Source organism: Caretta caretta, chromosome 2 (assembly GCF_965140235.1).
Source record: "Caretta caretta isolate rCarCar2 chromosome 2, rCarCar1.hap1, whole genome shotgun sequence".
NCBI classification, from domain to species: domain Eukaryota; kingdom Metazoa; phylum Chordata; order Testudines; family Cheloniidae; genus Caretta; species Caretta caretta.
Window position 1 is genome coordinate 205,002,836 of NC_134207.1, and position 23,005 is coordinate 205,025,840.

Genomic DNA, 23,005 nt, shown 5'->3' on the forward strand with positions numbered 1-23,005 from the left:
AGCCATGTATCAATCAGAGGCCAGGCTAACCTCCTTGTTCCAATAAGAACGATAACTTAGGTGCACCATTTCTTACTGGAACCCTCTGTGAAGTCCTGCCTGAAATACTCCTTAATGTAAAGACACCCCCTTTGTTGATTTTAGCTCCCTGAAGCCAACCCTGTAAGCCGTGTCGTCAGTCGCCCCTCCCTCCATCAGAGCAACGGCAGACAATCGTTCCACGCCTTTTTTCTGTGCGGACGCCATACCAAGGCAAGCATGGAGGCCGCTCAGCTCACTTTGGCAATTAGGAGCACATTAAACACCACACGCATTATCCAGCAGTATATGCAGCACCGGAACCTGGCAAAGCGATACCGGGCGAGGAGGCGACGTCAGCGCGGTCACGTGAGTGATCAGGACATGGACACAGATTTCTCTGAAAGCATGGGCCCTGCCAATGCATGCATCATGGTGCTAATGGGGCAGGTTCATGCTGTGGAACGCCGATTCTGGGCTCGGGAAACAAGCACAGACTGGTGGGACCGCATAGTGTTGCAGGTCTGGGACGATTCCCAGTGGCTGCGAAACTTTCGCATGCGTAAGGGCACTTTCATGGAACTTTGTGACTTGCTTTCCCCTGCCCTGAGGCGCATGAATACCAAGATGAGAGCAGCTCTCACAGTTGAGAAGTGAGTGGCGATAGCCCTGTGGAAGCTTGCAACGCCAGACAGCTACCGGTCAGTTGGGAATCAATTTGGAGTGGGCAAATCTACTGTGGGGGCTGCTGTGATGCAAGTAGCCCACGCAATCAAAGATCTGCTGATATCAAGGGTAGTGACCCTGGGAAATGTGCAGGTCATAGTGGATGGCTTTGCTGCAATGGGATTCCCTAACTGTGGTGGGGCTATAGACGGAACCCATATCCCTATCTTGGCACTGGAGCACCAAGCCGCCGAGTACATAAACCACAAGGGGCACTTTTCGATAGTGCTGCAAGCTCTGGTGGATCACAAGGGACGTTTCACCAACATCAACGTGGGATGGCCGGGAAAGGTGCATGATGCTCGCATCTTCAGGAACTCTGGTCTGTTTCAAAAGCTGCAGGAAGGGACTTTATTCCCAGACCAGAAAATAACTGTTGGGGATGTTGAAATGCCTATATGTATCCTTGGGGACCCAGCCTACCCCTTAATGCCATGGCTCATGAAGCCGTACACAGGCAGCCTGGACAGTAGTCAGGAGCTGTTCAACTACAGGCTGAACAAGTGCAGAATGGTGGTAGAATGTGCATTTGGATGTTTAAAGGCGCGCTGGCGCAGTTTACTGACTCGCTTAGACCTCAGCGAAACCAATATTCCCACTGTTATTACTGCTTGCTGTGTGCTCCACAATATCTGTGAGAGTAAGGGGGAGACGTTTATGGCGGGGTGGGAGGTTGAGGCAAATCGCCTGGCTGCTGGTTACGCGCAGCCAGACACCAGGGCAGTTAGAAGAGCACAGGAGGGCGCGGTATGCATCAGAGAAGCTTTGAAAACCAGTTTCATGACTGGCCAGGCTACGGTGTGAAAGTTCTGTTTGTTTCTCCTTGATGAAACCCCCCACCCCTTGGTTCACTCTACTTCCCTGTAAGTTAACCACCTGCCCCTCCTCCCTTCAATCACCGCTTGCAGAGGGAATAAAGTCATTGTTGCTTCACATTCATGGATTCTTTATTCATTCATCACACAAATAGGGGGATGACTACCAAGGTAACCCAGGAGGGGTGGTGGAGGAGGGAAGGAAAATGCCACACAGCACTTTAAGCACAGCACTTTAAAAGTTTACAACTTTAAAATTTATTGAATGACAGCCTTCTTTTTTTTGGGCAATCCTCTGTGGTGGGGTGGCTGGTTAGCCGGAGGCCCCCCCACCGCGTTCTTGGGCGTCTGGGTGTGGAGGCTATGGAACTTGGGGAGGAGGGCGGTTGGTTACAGAGGGGCTGCACTGGCAGTCTGTGCTCCAGCTGCCTTTGCTGCAGCTCAACCATACACTGGAGCATACTGGTTTGGTCCTGCAGCAGCCTCAGCATTGAATCCTGCCTCCTCTCATCACGCTGCCGCCACATTTGAGCTTCAGCCCTGTCTTCAGCCCGCCACTTACTCTCTTCAGCCTGCCACTTACTCTCTTCAGCCCGCCACCTCTCCTCCCGGTCATTTTGTGCTTTCCTGCACTCTGACATTATTTGCCTCCACGCATTCGTCTGTGCTCTGTCAGTGTGGGAGGACAGCGTGAGCTCGGAGAACATTTCATCGCGAGTGCGTTTTTTTTTCTTTCTAAGCTTCACTAGCCTCTGGGAAGGAGAAGATCCTGTGATCATTGAAACACATGCAGCTGGTGGAGAAAAAAAAAGGGACAGCGGTATTTAAAAAGACACATTTTATAAAACAGTGGCTACACTCTTTCAGGGTAAACCTTGCTGTTAACATTACATACATAGCACGTGTGCTTTCGTTACAAGGTCGCATTTTGCCTCCTCCCACCGCGTGACTACCCCCTCAACCTTCCCCCCTCCCTGTGGCTAACAGCGGGGAACATTTCTGTTTAGCCACAGGCAAACAGCCCAGCAGGAATGGGCTCCTCTGACTGTCCCCTGAAGAAAAGCACTCTATTTCAACCAGGTGACCATGAATTATATCTCACTCTCCTGAGGATAACACAGAGATAAAGAACGGATGTTGTTTGAATGCCAGCAAGCATACACTGCAATGCTTTGTTCTACAATGATTCCCGAGTACGTGTTACTGGCCTGGAGTGGTAAAGTGTCCTACCATGAAGGACGCAATAAGGCTGCCCTCCCCAGAAACCTTTTGCAAAGGCTTTAGGACTACATTTAGGAGAACCGCAAATGCCAGGGCAAAGTAATCCTTTCACATGCTTGCTTTTAAACCATGTATAGTATTTTAAAAGGTACACTCACCAGAGGTCCCTTCTCCGCCTGCTGGGTCCACGAGGCAGCCTTGGGTGGGTTCGGGGGGTACTGGCTCCAGGTCCAGGGTGAGAAACAGTTCCTGGCTGTCGGGAAAACCGGTTTCTCCGCTTGTTTGCTGGGAGCTATCTACAACCTCCTCCTCATCATCATCTTCTTCGTCCCCAAAACCTGCTTCCGTATTGCCTCCATCTCCATTGAAGGAGTCAAACAACACGGCTGGGGTAGTGGTGGCTGAACCCCCTAAAATGGCATGCAGCTCATCATAGAAGCGGCATGTTTGGGGCTCTGACCCGGAGCGGCTGTTTGCCTCTCTGGTTTTCTGGTAGGCTTGCCTCAGCTCCTTCAGTTTCACGCGGCACTGCTTCAGGTCCCTGTTATGGCCTCTGTCCTTCATGCCCTGGGAGATTTTGACAAAGGTTTTGGCGTTTCGAAAACTGGAACGGAGTTCTGATAGCACGGATTCCTCTCCCCAAACAGCAATCAGATCCCGTACCTCCCGTTCGGTCCATGCTGGAGCTCTTTTGCAATTCTGGGACTCCATCATAGTCACCTGTGCTGATGAGCTCTGCATGGTCACCTGCAGCTTGCCACACTGGCCAAACAGGAAATGAGATTCAAAAGTTCGCAGTTCTTTTCCTGTCTACCTGGCCAGTGCATCTGAGTTGAGAGTGCTGTCCAGAGCGGTCATAATGGAGCACTCTGGGATAGCTCCCGGAGGCCAATACCATCGAATTGTGTCCACAGTACCCCAAATTCGAGCCGGCAACGTCGATTTAAGCGCTAATCCACTTGTCAAGGGTGGAGTAAGGAAATCGATTTTAAGAGCCCTTTAAGTCGAAATAAAGGGCTTCATTGTGTGGACCGGTGCAGGTTTACATCGATTTAACGCTGCTAAATTCGACCTAAAGTCCTAGTGTAGACCAGGGCTTAGAAAAGTTAGGCCAGACTCTACACTGTGCCTCATCAGATGCATAGCCCAGGGCAGGGGAAAATGTGGCTTTCTTTCACCTTTACACCTCCAGGATTCTGGACCAATCCAGGAGCCAGCATGGCCCAGCATAAGTTTAACCAGCCCGATGTGACTGATCGGCCCAAGCTTCACTGAACCATCTTAATAAAACCTACATTTTTGGCATCAGCTACATTGCCAATGACAACAGAAAACCACAGAAATGAAGCTACTGCAGAACAGCTAAGTTCTAAACTTAGAGACATTAAAATAAAGCAGATGTATTCCTCCCATAGCTAATAACGTGATAACTAATGAATTTTCTTATCAGACCACTTTTAATTTTCTGCCTCAGAAACAAATTAGTACTATGATTGATGTTACACTCTTTAGAGGGCAGCTATGCACATCGGTCCATCTATTCCATGCGTGTAAGTGCTACTGATTATGAGGCTAATGTTCTGGTAGAAACAATTATAGAAAAGGCTTTCTGCACTGCGAAATACAGCTTATGGATAATACATAATCTATAAGACATGGTCTGATTACAGTGAATGGAGTGAAGTTGTCACAGGTGAACAACCTCATAAAAATGGTGGTAAAGGAGAAACTTTTCTCTTGTGTGATCTATTGTCTTTTAAGTAGAAGCCACCTGCCACCATCATCTACCTAGATCATGCTCCCAAAACGGAGAGATTTCGCAGTTGCTCCACTAGCACTTGAGGGTGTGTCTAATTCGCAATATGAGCTTGGATCTATGGGACTTGAGCCTGCAGTTCTCTATATTTTGTAAGCTTGAGTGTCCACGCTAGGTAGTCACCCTGGGTTTACAATCGCTGGACCTGGGTCTCACGCCCGTGCTCACACATCCACATTGCAATATACAGACCCAAGTCAATCTGGCAGGCTTCCTAGTCCCCTCCCCAGCTGTAGCCACCACCCTAGCCCTCTATGGTGAATTTTGGGGAAACTTGACTGGCCGTCCCATGGCACTTTACCAGAAGTTGTGGCAGCTCAACAACACATCCTGCTGAGCTGTCCTTTGGGTCCCGGTAACTGGAGTCAGCAACATGGAGGAGCAGTGGCAGTGTTTGTTGTGTGTGGGGCCCCCTTCAGGGCTTAATTCTGGGGCCCCTACAGTGCATGTGATGTCACACTGTACAGAGGAGTGACAAGGCATACCTGGTCCTGAAGACCCCCTGCTTGAGGCCCTGTGGTACTACAACAGCCTGCCCCAGCAATGAGCAGCAACAGTGGGTCCTACAGGCCTGCCTAGAGAGGCTGCATGGAAGCAGCCTATCAGAACCCAGTGGGATCAGATAAAAGGAGCTGCAGGGGCTAAGCAGGTCAGTTCCTGGTTGGGCCAGAGGAGCAGGGAAGGGAGCTTTATGCGGGTTACAGGTGCTCAAGGGAGAACCAGAAGATGGTGTTCAGTGAGGAGGATCTAAGAACTTCAACCTGAGGTATGAGCAAAGAGAGAGGAGCTACGTAGGAAAATGCCCAGGGAATAACAGCAGCAAACTGGAGGCAGCAGTACATGGCTGCTGTTTACGACGTCCCTGGGTTGGGACACAGAGTAGCAGGCAGGCCTGGGTTCCCTCACCAGCCACTGGGAAAGTGGCCTAAGCCCTGAGAAGGGGAGAAAGCTTGCTTAGAAGTCCAAGTGAAGGGCAGGATTTATGGGGCCCAGAGACGGGACTGAAGACCCTGGTGAGGGTAGACCGTGTGTTGAACTCTTTGCTACCCTGAAAGGGATTATCCACTTGACTGTGTGGCTTGGTACTGTAGCTGCTTGTTGGCCCTGTCCAGGATGTCTAAGTATAATTAGGAAGGCCAAAAATGAATTTGAAGAGCAGCTAGAAAAAGACACAAAAACTAACAGAAAATTTTCTTTTAAGTACACCAAAAGAAGGAAGCCTGGCAAACAATCAGGAGGGCCACTGGACAATCAAGATGCTAAAGGGGCACTTAAGGAAGAAAAGGCCATTTCAGAGAAGCTAGATTAATCCTTTGCATTGGTTTGAACAATTCTTTTTAGGTAAGAAATCCTGAGGAACTGTCCCAGATTGAGGTATCAAAAGAGGAAATTTTGGAACAAATTTATAAATTAAATAGTAATACATCAGCAAGACCAGATGTGCTAAAGGAACTCAAAAACAAAATTGCAGAACTACATATTCTGGTATGCAGCCTATCACATAAATCAACCTCTGTACTAGATGACTGGCGGATAGCTAATGTAATGTCGATTTTAAAAAAAGTTTCCACAGGTGCTCTTGGCAGTCAGACCAATAAGTTTAACTTCAGTACCAGGCAAATTGGTTGAAACCATCAGACATATAGGTGAATGAGATATATTTGGGAAGAATCAAAATGGCTTTTGTAAAAGGAAATCATGCCTCACCAGTCTATTGGAATTCTTTAGGGTTTCAACAAGCAAGTGGGTAAGGGTGATTCAGTTGATGTAGTATACTTGGACTTTCAGAAGCTTTTGACAAGGTTCTACACCAAAGGTTCTTCTGTAAAGTAAGCAATCATGGGATAAGGGGGAAAGTCCTCTCACGGCTCAGTAACCGGTTAAAAGACAGAAAACAAAGGGTAGGAATAAATGGTCAGTTTTCACAACGGAGAAAGATAAATAGCAGTGTACAGATCTGTAGTGTTCAACATATTCATAAATGATCTAAAAAAGGGGGTAAACAGTAAAGTGGAAAAGTTTGCAGACAGTGCAAACTTACTCAAGACTACTCAACCCAATGCTGACTGTGAAGAGTTAAAAAGGGATTTCATAAAACTGGGCAACAAAATGGCAGCTGAAATTCAGTGTTGATAATTGCAAATAGCATACATTGGAAAACATAATCCCAACTATACATGCAAAATGATGGGGGTCTAAATTAGCTGTGCCACTCAAGAAAGAGATCTTCGAGTCATTGTGGACAGTTCTCTGAAAACATCCGCTCAATGTATCTTGATTGTCTGCAATATCGTCAACTCCCTGACTGCCTTGGTTCAACAAACAGTTGCAGAATGTCCATATTTTGTGCACTTTATACTCCTACATTTATTGGGCTATGAATTTTTTCACATATTGTACATTTAGTCTAAAAGGCTTTGTTGTTTGCCTAGGACTGCCTAATAGCCTCAGGGCTTTTATGGTAATAACTTTTAGTACTCATGCTGTATCTGTTTACAGCTTATAAGCTCATTTCAGGTTTTTCAAGTTGTTCTGACTCTTGTTATGCTGTTTGACTAGTTCAGAATGCTTTGCCATCTGTATAGCTGTGGGTGCACTTAAGTCTTACTTTAACTGTAGTTGCTGTGAGGGTTTCTTGTCTGTTGACCCAATAATCAACCTGCCATTGATATCTTGGTGTTTTGTAGTTAAAAATCACAGTTTTCAGACTAAGCATGCAAAGCTCTTTTAAAAAGATTCAACATTTTCTCTTGGTTCCTGGATTGTCTGGTGAAAACATGCTCTTTCATAAACCACATACCTCTGAGGTATAAAGTATGCATCGTACACAGCCAGAACCCTGTCACAGTCATCTTTGTGACTGCTTTCAGTAAAGGTAAGGGATTTAAAGATATGCTGTGCCAGCTTCCCCACAACATGAATTAAAGATGATACCTGAGTATCTCCAGTTTCTTTAGGGAATTTTCTTGCAAAAATGTTGCTTCCAGTCTGTCCATTCTGAAGGTCTATCACAGCTGAAGAGAGGCATATTGGTGGGACCCTGCAACCTTTGTTGCTTTTTTACCTCTTCTTCAGTTTGCAAACTTTGGAAGAATCTTTATAAGAATGTGCGAGTATCTAGTAAAAATGTCATTGTATATAATTGTTTAACTGTTTGTGCTTCCTGGTTCCATTTTGAATTCCATGTGGTGTTGGAATGAGGGGTAGACGCCAAGGCATTGGTGTGTATTCCGCTATTAGTGGGTACATGTTGCTATCCACTGCTTGTAATGAAAAGTGGAATTGGGTCGTAAACCAGAAATCACTCCCATTTGTACATTGATAACAACAGAGACAGAAACTTACCAGGCTCTAAGGCTACTTCTGCCTCTTCTGTTTCTCCTCCAGTTCCATGGTGGACTGCTCCTCCAGGAGGTCATCAAACAGCTCCTCTGAATACGGACCCAGGACATTCTGCAGCTGCTCCAATGACAAAGACTCCTCAGGTACTGGCACGAACACCATCGTCACTTTGCTAGCCTGATCTGGCCGCTGCTTGCTCCTCTCCAGTGCTATATTAGATTTAGGATCAGAAGCATTCTGGCTTGTCAGGCTATTGTGAACTGATGGTTACTTAGTGATCAGCATAGTATCTAGCACTCAGTCAAACTCCTCGTAAAAGAGGCAGGATGACAGGAAATTCCCAGAAGTGAAGTTCTCATCTCTAGCTTACCAGCAGTTGCTCTTGAACTGCTTCATCCATTCCCTGCACTGGTGACCAATCCACTGAATCCCCAACTCTGCCAACTTGCCCTCTATTCCTTGGTATACAAGATAATTTCTGGTACTCTTACTGCAGTCAAACGTCTTGCTCGCCTCACACCAGAGATTTACCAGAATCTGACTGTGGTTCCATGACCAAGTAGCAGCATGCTTGACAAAGGTCTTTGTCTTATTGGTGGCTATAGCTAATACAGGAGATGGTTCACCCTGTTTGTATTTCAGCAGTCAGAATAAAATGGAAGGGTTAAACTTGGAGCAGCTATATTTGAACCAGGAGAGTTGCCATCATTGCCTGGGAGTCGATTGTCTAGCCTTGGGATAGAAAAGACAAACACTGACCCATAAGATTTGGGGATAGTGTTAGCGGACTTTCAGGATGTGACTCTGAGGATCCGGGCCTGAGCTCTGTCCATACAACAAAGTGATGGAATTTGAACCCAAGTTCCACTGGGTCCATTGCAGTATAGACATGCCAGAGAGGTACCAACTTCCACAGACTTAATGGGAATTTCGGGTGCTTAATATTTCATAAGGAGCTAGATTGTGTTATCTGTTTTTGAGCAGGACTTCCCCTTGAGGTGGCCCAGGATCTGACCTAGTAGTAATAGATTTTAAGAAAGTATACGTATTGGAATTCACACTCCTTACAATGCACACATGTAATTCACCCTTAACAATCATGGGCATTACACACACACACACACACACACACAATGAGGGGACAACGTACATATTAAAGGTGAGCAGCACATATTAATCCCAGTTATAATTATTTTAATTAGACACCACACCTTTAAATCCTCAGAGTATTTCTTGTCACAGAAAAATAAAAAGTTCATTCTGATGTATTAGATCACATTGACAGTGTTTATGGTATGAGACTCAGGCCTGATTTTTAAAAGGATTTTCAAAGGTGCCTAGGTACCTACATGAGAGTTAGGGGCTTAGAGGCTTTTGAAAATCCCACTAGGCACCTAGCTGCATTTTTAGATGCCTAAATACTTTAAAAATCTGGGGCTAAGTCAAAGGCTATCCTTTGTACAGTGTTAGCATTCCAGTCCTCCTCACTGAGACCAGGACACAGCAAGGTGTATTGTTTGTTCATTTTTGTTAAGCCCTGACAACGTGCTTAGCACAGTATATTAGCACTGCAACTTTCCTAAAACTTGGAACCAAACTGATCCTAATTTGACAGCTTTATGAGAATCGCTGAAAATTCTGTAACCAAATAAGAAATATACAAGTGTGAACAGTAACACAGGATGTATGAAAAGCAGGTATTCAAACTGAATAATGCTGAGCCCCGTAAGTAGATTTTTAGACACTACACTGAACTGGGTCTTACTTTTATTATGGAAATGTGAAATTATGAGCTGCAACAACATTCTGGGGCAGAAAACAAATTCAGTCAGCAGTCATTTGAAAAACCATTTGTTTAATTATTTCTAGCTTTTCCCATGCTGTTGCCAAGAACAGAGGCCATGTTTAATGACTGCCTAGTTCATTTACAATATTCCATTTAGATTTATCTCAGAGGTAGTTGATGTAGAGCCTTTTGTGCTTTGTATGAGGCTCATACGGATCACTTTAGTAGTTAGATATAATTCATGTACAGTTTGGTTGAAATCCCTCCACATCCTTCAAAACACTTTTTTCCTCCCTTTCTCCCTCCCCCGCTCCCCCTTTTGAATGCAGTGGCACCTGCTTCAACATGGTGAAGCTGATTGTTTTCAGACAATAGGGCATTCAGGGCACCAGCACCTATTTCTGAGTTCTGAAGCAAGTTACAGGAACTTTATGTACTTCCCCTCCCCCTGACACCGAAGAACAAATACCACCGTGGACACTATGTGTAAACAACTGGAAATCACAGGCAACTGGAACATGGCACAGAAACTGGGGGGGCTGATTCTCCACCATTTTACCCATTGTACAGTCATTTCTCTGTGTGTGCAAAACGATGTGGCTTTCAGCATGAGAGTCTGGCTCTCTGGCTCCAATGCATTTTACAATTCTAAAGGTACACAATTTAATCTCTAGGTGTTAGCCAACATGATAGCTGCCATGTTCCTAGTATTATTAATTATTATTATTATTTTATTTTATTAAACATTTTATAGTAGAGCAGCAACTACAAGCCTAAACCAGGCTGGGACTCCACTGGGCTTTGTGCTATAGGCATACAGAAAATGACAGTCCCTGCCTCAAAGTATTTATAGTTTAAAAGACAACCCATCACCAGTGTATGAGACAAACAAGGGAGTGGGGAGGCAGCCAGGGTAATAATTGAATAGGATGTTTAAGACATATCAGCTGTGTGAGCACCCAGACCTGTTTTGCAGTGCTTCCTCCACCTGTGTAGTGGTGTTCTTAATGCCAGGGATTTATTTGGAAAATTCCTTAGAGGTGAGACAATAGGGAGGGGGAAGCTACACAAAGTTCCTGAAGCTACAGACTAAGGTAATTAGCTTGTTGCAGTATATTTTAGGATGTGTGCTCTTCAGGGGCAGGGACTATGTCTTCAACCGTATTTGGAGAGTGCTTAGCCATTTTGAGGGGCACTTCACTATAAAGATTAGTGTACACTTAGTTATCATGCATTGAAATTAATGGAAAATTTGTCATGGGAGCTGCATTAGCCTTTAATTAGGCTAAATTTTAGGGGAAGGAGGATCAGACTTTAAGCAGGTGGTTTCAACAGGACTACCAACCTCAAACATTAAAAAATCAGGAGATTGGCTTAATAACTTTTAGATTTAAAATGTTTTCAATTCTATTTCTTTGCGTTCTGGTTTTTGAGTCTTTAGGGTTCATATTTTCAAACTGAAAGCGTGAGATTGTCATGGAATCACTGGTCCCCAGGAGCTGGGCAAAAAGTAAAACACTAAATATTGCAGGAGTTGGCAACACTGAGGGCTTAAAGTTAGGCATGTGCTTAAGTGTCTTGCTAAATGGAGGCCTTAGTTAAGTATATATTTCAAGTGCTTTGCTGTATTGGGGCTACACAAACCTGAGCTCATATATTAATTGAAACTATAGCCTGTAAACTTAATTATGATTAACCAGCAACAAATTGTCACTTAATCTCATCTTAAAAGAGTTCTTTAAAGAACTGTAAATTTAGCAAAGAACCGAACAGTCCTAAGGAAGTTTAGCTTGTACAGTATAATAAATTGCCATCTCATCCTAGTATGGCCTAAGAACACTAAGTTTTTTAACGCAATGCATAACTGCCATGTGGAACATATTGATGCAAGTTATCATTGAGGCCTGGATGTTATTAGGATTTTAAAAAATATCCATTTACATGAATAATGAGAATATCCACAATTACATTTGATAGGATAGAAAATAAAAGAGATATAGACCTTCATACTTTGGGGAATGAGCCAACCTCTGCCTGAAGTTAGGAGAAAACTTCTCCTATGGGCAGTCTGTTCCATAAGTGTCCATTATTAGGAATCTATCTGGCAACTTAGGCCCTTAAGAGGCTTTGAAACTTCTGGGCCATGCACTAGCTCAAGAAGGTCAAATGTCCTTGTCACTCTGTTATTATAAAGTGAAGGAGACTGAGGATATTTGTGTTTGCAAACATATGCATATATATGAAATGTTTTAAACTAACAACTCTTAATGCATGTGCATAAGTTCCACTAACATTCATGACCCTTGCGTGCACAGAAGAAGAGCAGATTTGATTAGTGTTTTGGCTGTATGCCAGAAGACAACATAGGCTTGCAACACAGAATGCTGCAAGGGCTGCTGTTTAGCCATATTGGTGCTTTGGAAGGTGGTCACACCCTTCCCAGTAGTGCCCACTTTTTCTAAAGGAAGATTTGCCCTCCTGCTTGTAACGTTACATTTTTTTCTGAGTGGCATCATGCCTATTTCCAGGCAGGCCTCCATTACCAAATTCAGTATCTACCTGTTTCAAGGGGTATTCTTATTTCAGAAGGAATTAGTGGTAACACATGGTGGCAGCAGTGAGCAATGAGCAAGGGGCAATGAAGAAGATAAACAAGCTGTACCTTTAAATATTTTATTAAGATATTGGCAGATAGCACAGAAATGCATAGTGGAATTTCCTATATATCTTTGATTCCCCCCTAATTTTAATAATCTATTTCCAAATTTTTTTCACATTTGACAAAACAAGATCTATTTTGTAGATTATTTCCAAAGCACATATTCCGACTTTTCATATGGGGAATTCTTAATAGCTGTGTACGTAGTTCTCTGTGTCTATAACACATCTTGTTTGTGAGCTTGAGTAGGTATAGGAAGGCAGAGGTTTCCTCTTGAACATAAGATATTCTGGAAAGATGTGTTGCAATTTCTTATACCTGCTTGACAGTAACTGAAAAAGCCAATTCATTTGACTATTTAAACTTTATTTCGTTTTTATACAATCATTTTAACTAATTTCAAAATATAAAACAATATATTGAAGGACTGTAAATAAAATAACAGCTGAACTGCAGTGAAATATTTCCAGTTACACCAGCCATTTCCATTGTGATTTAGAATGTCCCCAGAATTCTGATATGGAAAGATTTATTGGGTTTATTCTTGCCCATCTTAAAAAAGACATGTACCTATAGCTTCTGTACTTTTTCTCCTACCAGTAATATTTCCTCGTGCTGAGGCACGAGCACTCTCCTTGCTACTGCCATTTAAGGGACTATATCTTGCACTGGAATCAATGCAAACTCTGCCAGAGTAATGAGCTCAGAATCAAAATGAAGCTCTCCAACTAATATTTCTAAACAAATCCTATTTAATAGTGAGGAGCTGAAACCAAATGTAATTGTACTTTTAATTTTTCGAGCAAGAGCTAAAATATATACATATATTTGCATTATCCAAATGTTATAAGCCAATAATATCAGTAGTTAAACCATTTTCCTCATAATTTCAATAATTGTGTTATTTACCTCAATTTGTTACTTCTTAATGTTTTATATATGAAGTTAAAACTTGATAACTGTACACACACCAGGATATTTAAAAGACCAAATTAACCAAAAGTATGTTTAATTATATTTCAAATTTTATAATGGAATTATCTGTGGAAGAATAAACTAGAAAGTTTTCTAGATGGGGTTGATGCTGGGCATTTTGCTGTCCAGGACGGAAAACATTTTCAGCACTACCCTGGAGTAGACATGCATACAGAAATAAACAAACAAAATCCAAAAGCTAAGCAGCAGGCACTGCTGTGTGATGCCCCCTGAAAGCTGGTGCATAGGTGACCACTTTTCTTGCCCACCCAGCTGAAAACTGACCCTGTTTTTAGAGATCACCAACACCCACACCAAATGGAAACTTCATTACTAAATAATAATACTTTGTGTTTATATAGCACCCACTCAGCTGAGCTCAAAGTGCTTTGTAAATATTAAATATCACAGCACATCTGTGAAATAAGGAAGAATCATTAGCCCAGTTTTAAAGATGAGGAAACTGAAGTATAAAGACCGTAAGTGTTTTTTCCCAAATTCACACAGTGAATCAGTGGCAGAGTTGAGAACAGAAGCCAGGTGTGCTGGATTCCAGGCCCCTGCTCTAACCAGTGGATGAACTGCCACCCATTAACAGCAACATTAATACCAAATATTTGTAATATTTCACAAACACTGTTTGGTTGGCAAGAATCCCTTTCTAACCTGAGTCAGAGCCCACGCTTAATGCGCTTTGTAGACATACCCACAGAACATCTATTTAAGCTGTGACTCAAAGGCTACTTGGGCACTTTGAGGGTGACTATATGAAGAAAATTTGCATCTGATTACAAATAGAAAATGTTCCCTCAGCCACATCCTCTGATTTCTAATTAGAAATGTTTGAATCAGCCTTCTTCTCTTCTGGTCAGTAAGAGCCCCAGGGTGAGCAAACTAGGAGCCTGACTGGTTCTGCTTGAGCGTAGGGGAGTGCCTGGCAAAGAATGACTCCTCTCCCCCATGAAGCTAATCTGGACAGCCCAAGAGCGAGGACAAAGAAGAGAAGGTGAGAACCAGCATCCTCTTATGGCATCATTTTTCTCTGCACCAGCCCAGGTGAGAGCAGAGCTTTCACAAGCTGGCTATTGGTCCCATGCATATGCCAACTGGAGATAGTTGGAGACCAGAACACTGCAGCCACTCCCCCTTCCCACTCTGGACACACCTGCTGCACTAGGGGCTATAGACAGGAAGGTGTGGGAGTTGGATATGTTGGTTCTGCACCTATTGGAGCCTTCCCTACATTAGGAACTCCTCAGCAGGAAACTTGGGGGAATTTTCCATTCCCTTTGCTCCACTGCAGCAGTGCAAAGGGAGCAGACCAGGACCAAGAATCTGCTCCAAATTATCGACTGTGGCCCTCTTGGTCTTTTTGAAATAATATGCTAGGTCAGGCTATGAAAATATCGAACACCACTATTGTACAGTGAATTTGAATGCAGCCTCCATGTGATCTTATGCATGATGATGCAGCATTGTTAGAGAGCCTCTCTAGGACTACAAGAAATGCAGTCCCCTTGCAGCTTCATTAATGTAATTGGAATCAGCACTTATATGAATTTACCACGACCAAAGTGGTTTCAAAGGGATTGATTATGTGCTGTGTCCCTTGGAGCAGTATTTCAGGCTGAGGTCCCGCTGGGATATAGGCAGATTGGAATAAAAACCTGAAATAGCCTTAAAATATATATTACTGTGGTGATGCTTCTACAGGAAGAAGGCCTGTGTTATCTTAAATATGATTTATGCACAACCAGCATATTAATGTATCAGCTCTTTACTGCAGTTTCCCTTCATCTTCTAAGAAGTTTGTTCCTTTCTAAGGAAGTGAAGAGAACTTCAGTATATTTTGTTTCTTCTGCTGCTTTCACAAAAAATGTAGTTTCTGATTCTGTGTTTTTGAAATAGAGGGGTAGCATTCTTACTGCAGTGAATTGAATGACTATTTGCACAAGAGTCCTGCACTTAGGACGGAAGAATCCAATGCACCGCTACAGACTAGGGACTGAATGGCTAGGCAGCAGTTCTGCAGAGAAGGACCTAGGGGTGACAGTGGACGAGAAGCTGGATATGAGTCAACAGTGTGCCCTTGTTGCCAAGAAGGCCAATGGCATTTTGGGTTGTATAAGTAGGGGCATTGCCAGCAGATTGAGGGACGTGATCGTTCCCCTCTATTCGACACTGGTGAGGCCTCATCTGGAGTACTGTGTCTAGTTTTGGGCCCCACACTACAAGAAGGATGTGGAGAAATTGGAGAGAGTCCAGCGGAGGGCAACAAAAATGATTAGGGGTCTGGAACACATGACTTATGAGGAGAGGCTGAGGGAACTGGGATTGTTTAGTCTACGGAAGAGGAGAATGAGGGGGGATTTGATAGCTGCTTTTAACTACCTGAAAGGTGGATCCAAAGAGGATGGATCTAGACTATTCTCAGTGATAGCAGATGACAGGACAAGGAGTAATGGTCTCAAGTTGCAGTGGGGGAGGTTTAGGTTGGATATTAAGAAAAACTTTTTCACTAGGAGGGTGGTGAAACACTGGAATGCGTTACCTAGGGAGGTGGTGGAATCCCCTTCCTTAGAAGTTTTTAAGGTCAGGCTTGACAAAGCCCTGGCTGGGATGATTTAGTTGGGGATTGGTCCTGCTCTGGGCAGGGGGTTGGACTAGATGGCCTCCAGAGGTCCCTTCCAACTCTGTTATTCTATGATTCTATTTTAACAGACATTTTCTTGGATTTTAAAAAACATTGCTCACCAATGTTTTGCAATAAATTTCAAGACTGCCAGATTCTCCACTACTGCCGAGATGCCCTCAGTGTGAGATTAGAGTATAGGGATCAAGGTGATCTTAGGCCACCTCTGTGACAGTGTATGATCCTTGGGTTGCTTAGCATCAAGGACAGTCTCATCATTCACAGCAGCTTGAAAGTCTCTTTAAATTGCACGTTTCTAATAGTTCCTGGCGGTTGTTCTCACAGCTTGTGATTGTGGGGTAGGGGAATATCCCAGCTGTACTCCCTTTCCCCTGGACATGCCCCTTAAATTGGGGACTCCACATCACTGGTGGATTTCTTTATATAGGAAGAATTTTCCAATGATTGGGCAACTTTGCACTGTGAGGCAAGTGCAAAGATGCTGTAAGAGATTGCAAAATCTGATCCCCTTTTCTTTTCTTAAAAAGAGACTTTTAAATGGTTTGTTTTATGTGACATGGAATAGCAGAAATATTGAACATTTTGATTGTGCTACGGGTTCCCCACTATATGTCTTTACACACACATCTACCCTCAAGCAATGGGGCATTGCAGCTGTGACATTGGTGCTGGATTTTAGAAAGACAAGATGGGTGAGGTAATATCTTTTATTGAATCAAACTGTGTTGGTGAAGGAGACAAGCTTTTGAGCTTACACAGAGCTCTTCCTCAAGTCACGGGTCTGGATCTGTCTCATGCTGATGGGCTCTCTCACTACCTTTATTTCAACTTATCCTTGATCTGGAAGAATATGCATATTTTCACCAGTGTAGCTACATCTGTGGCTAAAACTCCAGTGTAGATAAGACCTTAGAGCAGCAGCACCAAGGCCTTTCCAACTTACACAGGGGTCTGGGCTGGGGCAGAAAAATTGGGAGTCCCCTAAGCTTCCTTCCTTATGTTGCTGCCAGGAAGCTGGGCACAGAAGGGAAACTGTCCCAATGTCTTCTGATATGGAGTTTTGTGTGGTGCAGAGCGAGCTTTTTGGTGCTGTAAAGTAATAATGATTATTGATACTTCTTGTGGGAGAATGATTAGAATGAATAAGAATACTTGAAAATGGCACTGTTCATGTTCAAAGTGAATACAAATAGAATAGTCCGTCTTCTTTAAATTAAACTAAAATAACAAATCCCTACTTTTGCTTTGTATTTCTTTCAAAATGAATAAAAATAGTAAACTACAATTTACTTCTGATAGTGATCATTTTCACTTTTGTTCCAGGGTCTCCTACCTTCAGTGCTTTCTCATCTCTCTTGCATAGTTTCAGTATGGAATTTAAAAATCCTGAATAGAACAGAAGCAGACAAGTTCCAGAGTAAAGACATAAGGACTAAATATACATAAGAAATTTGTGATGTGATTAATATAACCTTCCTGCATGCTTTCAAGGAAACATATTATGTTTTACATAACAGCCATACTGCATCAGACCAGTGGTACAACTAGCCCAGTATCCTGTCTTTCGACAATGGCCAATGCCAGGTGCTTCAGAGAGAAGGAACAGCACAGGGCGATTATCAAGTGACTCATCCCCTGTCATCCACTCCCAGTTTCTGGCAGTCAGAGGTTTAGGGACATGTAGAGCATGGGGTTGCATCCCTGACCATCTTAGCTAATAGCCATTGATGGAACTATCCTTTATGAATTTATCAAATTCTTTTTTGAACCCCATTATAGTTTTGGCTTTCACAACATCCCCTGGCAATGAGTTCCATAGGTTGATTGTGCATTATGTGAAGAAATACTTCATTTTTTTTGTTTGTTTTTTAAACCTGCCTCCTATTAATTTAATTGGGAGACCCTGGATCTTGTGTTATGTGAAGGAGTAAATAACACTTCCTTATTAATTTTCTCCACATCCTTCATGATTTTATAGACCTCTATCATATCCCCCCTTAGCTGTCTCTTTTCCAAGCTGAAAAGTCCCAAGTTTTTTAATCTCACCTCATATGGAAACTGTTCCACACCCTTAATCATTTTTGTTGCCCTTCTCTGTACCTTTTCCAATTCTAATATATCTTTTTTGATATGGAGCAAGCAGAACTGCATGCATTCATATATTTATATAATGGCATTATAATACATTCTATGGGTGGCATACCTGAGATCACTTATTCACTGACACTTTAAAAACTCCTGCACCCCAATGGGGGTCTATGCTGGTTATGTACTATGAATGTATCTTGTGAACCTTGTAACCGATACTTGTAACCTCTCATAACTCAAGCCTGCCCCCAAATGTACAGTAGCTTCCTTCTTAACTTGTGTAAATTTGATTTTAAACATTAGCTTTAATAAAATGTTTAAATATTGTAAAAGGAATTTGAGTTTGTATATTTCTGTTATCTTGGAAATTTTAAAGTCAGTTCTTTTCTGTGGTTTATAGGCGTTCCTGGTACATTGTGCCAACCACAGCTCTGATACTATTTGCATGTGATTGGATAAGCCTTTTCAATCATGCCCCCTGACCTAGGATTCTGAGTAGAGTTAATCTTATTCTTTTTCCTTGGAGGCTGAAGGTTACTTTCCCTCTTGTGGGACAAGAGTGCATGAATTTCCTTTACAAAACAATTTGGGTGAAATCCTGGCCCCATTGAAGTCAATGGCAAAAAACTCCCACTGACTTCAATGGGACCAGGATTTCATCCTGTAAGACAGTCTGAATCTTATTAAAGAACACTTTATTAGAAACAGAGAGAAAAATCATATCAAAACTAGGGCTGTCAAGCGATTTAAAAAATTAATTGTGATTAATCGCACTGTTAAACAATAATAGAATGCCATTTATTTAAATATTTTTGGTTGTTTTCTACATTTTCAAATATATTGATTTCAATTATAACACAGAATACAAAGTGTACAGTGCTCCCTTTACATTTATTATTGATTACAAGTATTTGCACTGTAAAAAAACAAAAGAAATATTATTTTTCAGTTCACCTAATACAAATACTGCAGTGCAATCTCTTTATTGTGAAAGTTGAACTTACAAATGTAGAATTATATAAAAAAAACCCCTGCATTCAAAAATAAAACAATGTAAAATTTTAGAGCTTACAAATCCACCCAGTCCTACTTCATATTCAGCCAATCGCTCAGATAAACATGTTTGTTTACATCTGTGGGAGCTAATGCTGCCGGCTTGTTTACATCACCTGAAAGTGAGAACAGCTGTTCACATGGCACTGTTGTAGCCAGTGTCACAAGATATTTACGTGCCAGGTGTGCTCAAGATTCATATATCCCTTCATGGTTCAGCCACCATTCCAGGGGACATGCGTAGATGCTGAGAATGGGTTCTACTAGATAATGATCAAAGCAGTGCGGACTGATGCATATTAGGGTGACCACCAGCAAGTGTGAAAAATCGGGACAGAGGGTGGGGGGGTAACAAGAGCCTATATAAGAAAAAGCCCCAAATATCGGGACTGTCCCTATAAAATTGGGACATCTGGTCACCCTAACACATGTTCACTTTCTTCATCTGAGTCAGATACCACCAGCAGAAGTTTGATTTTCTTTTTTGGTGGTTCGGGTTCTGTAGTTTCTGCATTGGAGTGTTACTCTTTTAAGACTTCTGAAAGCATGTTCCACAGCTCATCCCTCTCAGATTTTGGAAGGTACTTCAGATTCTTAAACCTTGGGTCGAGTGCTGTAGCTATCTTTAGAAATCTCATATTGGTACCTTCTTTGCATTTTGTGAAATCTGCAGTGAAAGTGTTGTTAAAATGAACAACATGTGCTGGGTCGAGACTGCTATAACATCATATGGCAGAATGTGGGTAAAACAGAGCAGGGGACATACAATTCTCCCCCAAGGAGTTCAGTCACAAATTTAATGAACACATTTTTTTTTAACTGCATGGAAGCATGCATCTGCATGGAAGCATGTCCTCTGCTATGGTGGCCAAAGCATGAAGGGGCATACAAATGTTTAGCATATCTGGCATGTAAATACCTAGCAATGCCGGCTACAAAAGTGCCATGCAAATAACTGTTCTTACTTTCTGGTGACATTGTAAATAAGAGGACAGCATTATCTCCTGTAAATGTAAACAAACTTGTTTGTCTTAGTGATTGGCTGAATAAGAAGTAGGACTGAGTGGATTTGTAGGCTCTGAAGTTTTACATTGTTTTGGTTTTGAGTGAAGTTTTGTAACAAAAAAAATCTACATTTGTAAGTTGCACTTTCATGACAAAAAGATTGCACTATAGTACTTGTATGAGGTGAATTGAAAAGTACTATTTTGTTTATCTTTTACAGTACAAATATTTGTAATAAAAAATACACTTTGATTTCAATTACAAAACAGAATACAATATATATGAAAATGTAGTAAAACACACAAACTATTTAATAAATTTCAATTGGTATTCTATTGTTTAACAGTGCAATCAATTGGGATTAATTTTTTTAATTGCAATTATTTTTTTGAGTTAATCGTGTGAGTTAACTGCGATTAATCGACAGCCCTAATCAAAGCATGTCTAGCCTTATAATTCATCTAAACAGGTACAAACGTATAGGTAAGAATGGAAAAATCAGAAAATAACCTGATCACATCTTTTAGCCTTCTGTCTCAGTCATTCATGGTCTAGCAATGGCTAATCCTGGCTTTCTCACTGTCCAGCACTACATCAGCGGGGCAGTTTTTGAGATCTAATTACCTCCCTCTGCTGGACAACATCCCCAACATGCCCCTCAGCAACTAGGTAAAGGTGTAACCTTGCAGTACTATATTGACAATAGAGTCTCCATCACCCACTTATACAAATCTGAAACAAGCACCTTCATGCTTTCTCCCATGCTGTCCCTCACACTTGGGAGATGCTCCACATAAATATCTGCAAAGGCACTTCATTATCCTCCTTCAAATCCCTTCTTAATACTCTCCTTTTCTGTGATGCCTACAAAAAACTTGACAATAGACCATGGCCTATTACCACGACAAATATTCTCTCATTGTTTTCTTGTACTTCCCCAATCTTTATCCACTAGTTGTCTCTAGTCTCATGCTTAGATTGTAAGCACTCTCAGGCAGGTACCATAGTTTTTGTTCTGTGTTTGTACAGCACCTAGCACAGTGGAGTTCTGGTCCATGACTAAGGGGTTATAGTAATACAAGCAATAATAATAATAATTAATAAAGATGTCAAAATTGTGCGCACAATCCAATGCCATACCAAACATTATAGCGGTACGATTTTTTTTTTACATTTCCTTAATCATACTTCAGATAAGATGAGGCGGCTATATAGTACTGTTTACACAACAGGGCTTATGGTGATCAAGTCTTTCCACAGATTAATTTTTCACAGTGTGTTGATTTTATAACCTAGTATTACTACAAGAGAACGTCTATGATTAAAAATAGAATTTGATTCTATCACATAAATCTTGAAAGCCTGCACATTCAGATTTGGTATATCGTACAAACCTGAAAAGTATGGATTTTTGGAAAACAAATGCATTTTCAAGTTGTGGGGATGTTGTTCTGCTTCTTTTACGTGTGTGTGTGTGTGTGTGTGTGTGTGTGTGTGTGTTCCTATAAGTCAATATTGTGCTGTACAGGCCAATAACTTGTAAGTAACCACTGTCAAAATATGTGCTAGGGACTGGTTCCAGCTTTTCAGTTTCGTTATGCTCTCTCAGTATATGTAAGTTTCAATTTAGCCAAGTGACCTTACAGCAATGTAGAACTCTACATCCAGTACTTTAGGGAATATTTTGTGTTAACAGCTGCAGTAAATTATTTTAATTACTCTCATTCCTATGCTGTCAGATTCATAAGTTATTTTCTGAAAGTACATTTTCATTTTTTAAAAAAAGTTACAAAATATATAAAACATCATGCTAAAAATGTGTGTGGACCTAAACACGACTAAACAAATTCTTAGGATGTCCTACAGTTACCTACAAAATAGAGAACAATGTTATACTGCAAGGGGTCCTAACTTCTGCAAAAAGTACACAAGATAAAGCTTTTTTCTGGTATACTAGAATAATACTGCCATAACTTGCATTTTATGTGGTAGGGCTCTTATCTTTCTTGTAGAAGTTAATATATGGCTTAGTGTTGTATTGTAAACTCTCTGAGGCAGGAGCTGTCATTCCTTTTATGATTGTGCAGTGCCCAGAATAACGAGACTCCAATCCTGGGCACTGCTGTAATATTTATTTATTTAAATTCATGACCTATGTAGCTAGAGGCACCCATCGTATTTTCTGTGCATCTAGCCCACAGATTAAACCACCCAAAGTAAAAAAATCACTGACTATGAATTTAATCACTGTTCTATTCTATATAGGGTTCTATACCTCACTCATCACTATAATCATGTCTCAGCCCAACCCCTCAAAGTTTAAGAAAATATGGGCTTTGTAGCATGCCCAGTAAGTGAACAAACCCAGGCTCTGGCAGACCAAGGTGGGACGCAAATTCCAAAATCAAGGACCCTTCACAGGGAACACACTGCCAGCAACTCCCTCTCATTTAGGGCTCAATCTTGTGCCCATTGAGTCAATGATCTTTGTGATCTCAAGTGTGATAGTGTGTTACTAGGGGAGAGGTGAGATTATCATTTATTAAATCATAATTAATAGTAAAATTTTTGATATTTAGATAAGTTCTTCCTGTCTCTCTTGGCTCTCTGATCAAAACAAAGGGTAAAATCAGTACAAGTGAAATGCATCTGAATAAAGTTTCTGTAGCCAACTGTGAATGACAAGGATGCCACGCCTTTCTAATTGAATTCCTCTTCTTTTTAATATTTCATACAAGTGAAAACACCTTAGTGTGAGAATGAAGAAAACAAGATAAAAACAGGAATAAGGTTGTCTATTAAGATGCAAAGATAAATACAAACTATTTGCTTCGTTCTTCCTTCTTTG

At 41.8% G+C, this 23,005-nt stretch overlaps 1 long non-coding RNA gene across 1 annotated transcript in view; it reads left to right on the forward strand.

Moving 5' to 3' along the window:
• LOC142071172 (uncharacterized) overlaps positions 1 to 18,428 on the forward strand; it is a 49,884-nt gene extending 31,456 nt beyond the window's left edge. Inside the window, exons 2-3 of the long non-coding RNA XR_012667208.1 lie at positions 7,984 to 8,081; positions 17,335 to 18,428. This is a non-coding gene — a long non-coding RNA (uncharacterized LOC142071172). The remainder of the gene's footprint in view (positions 1 to 7,983; positions 8,082 to 17,334) is intronic.
• Positions 18,429 to 23,005: the final 4,577 nt, after the last annotated feature.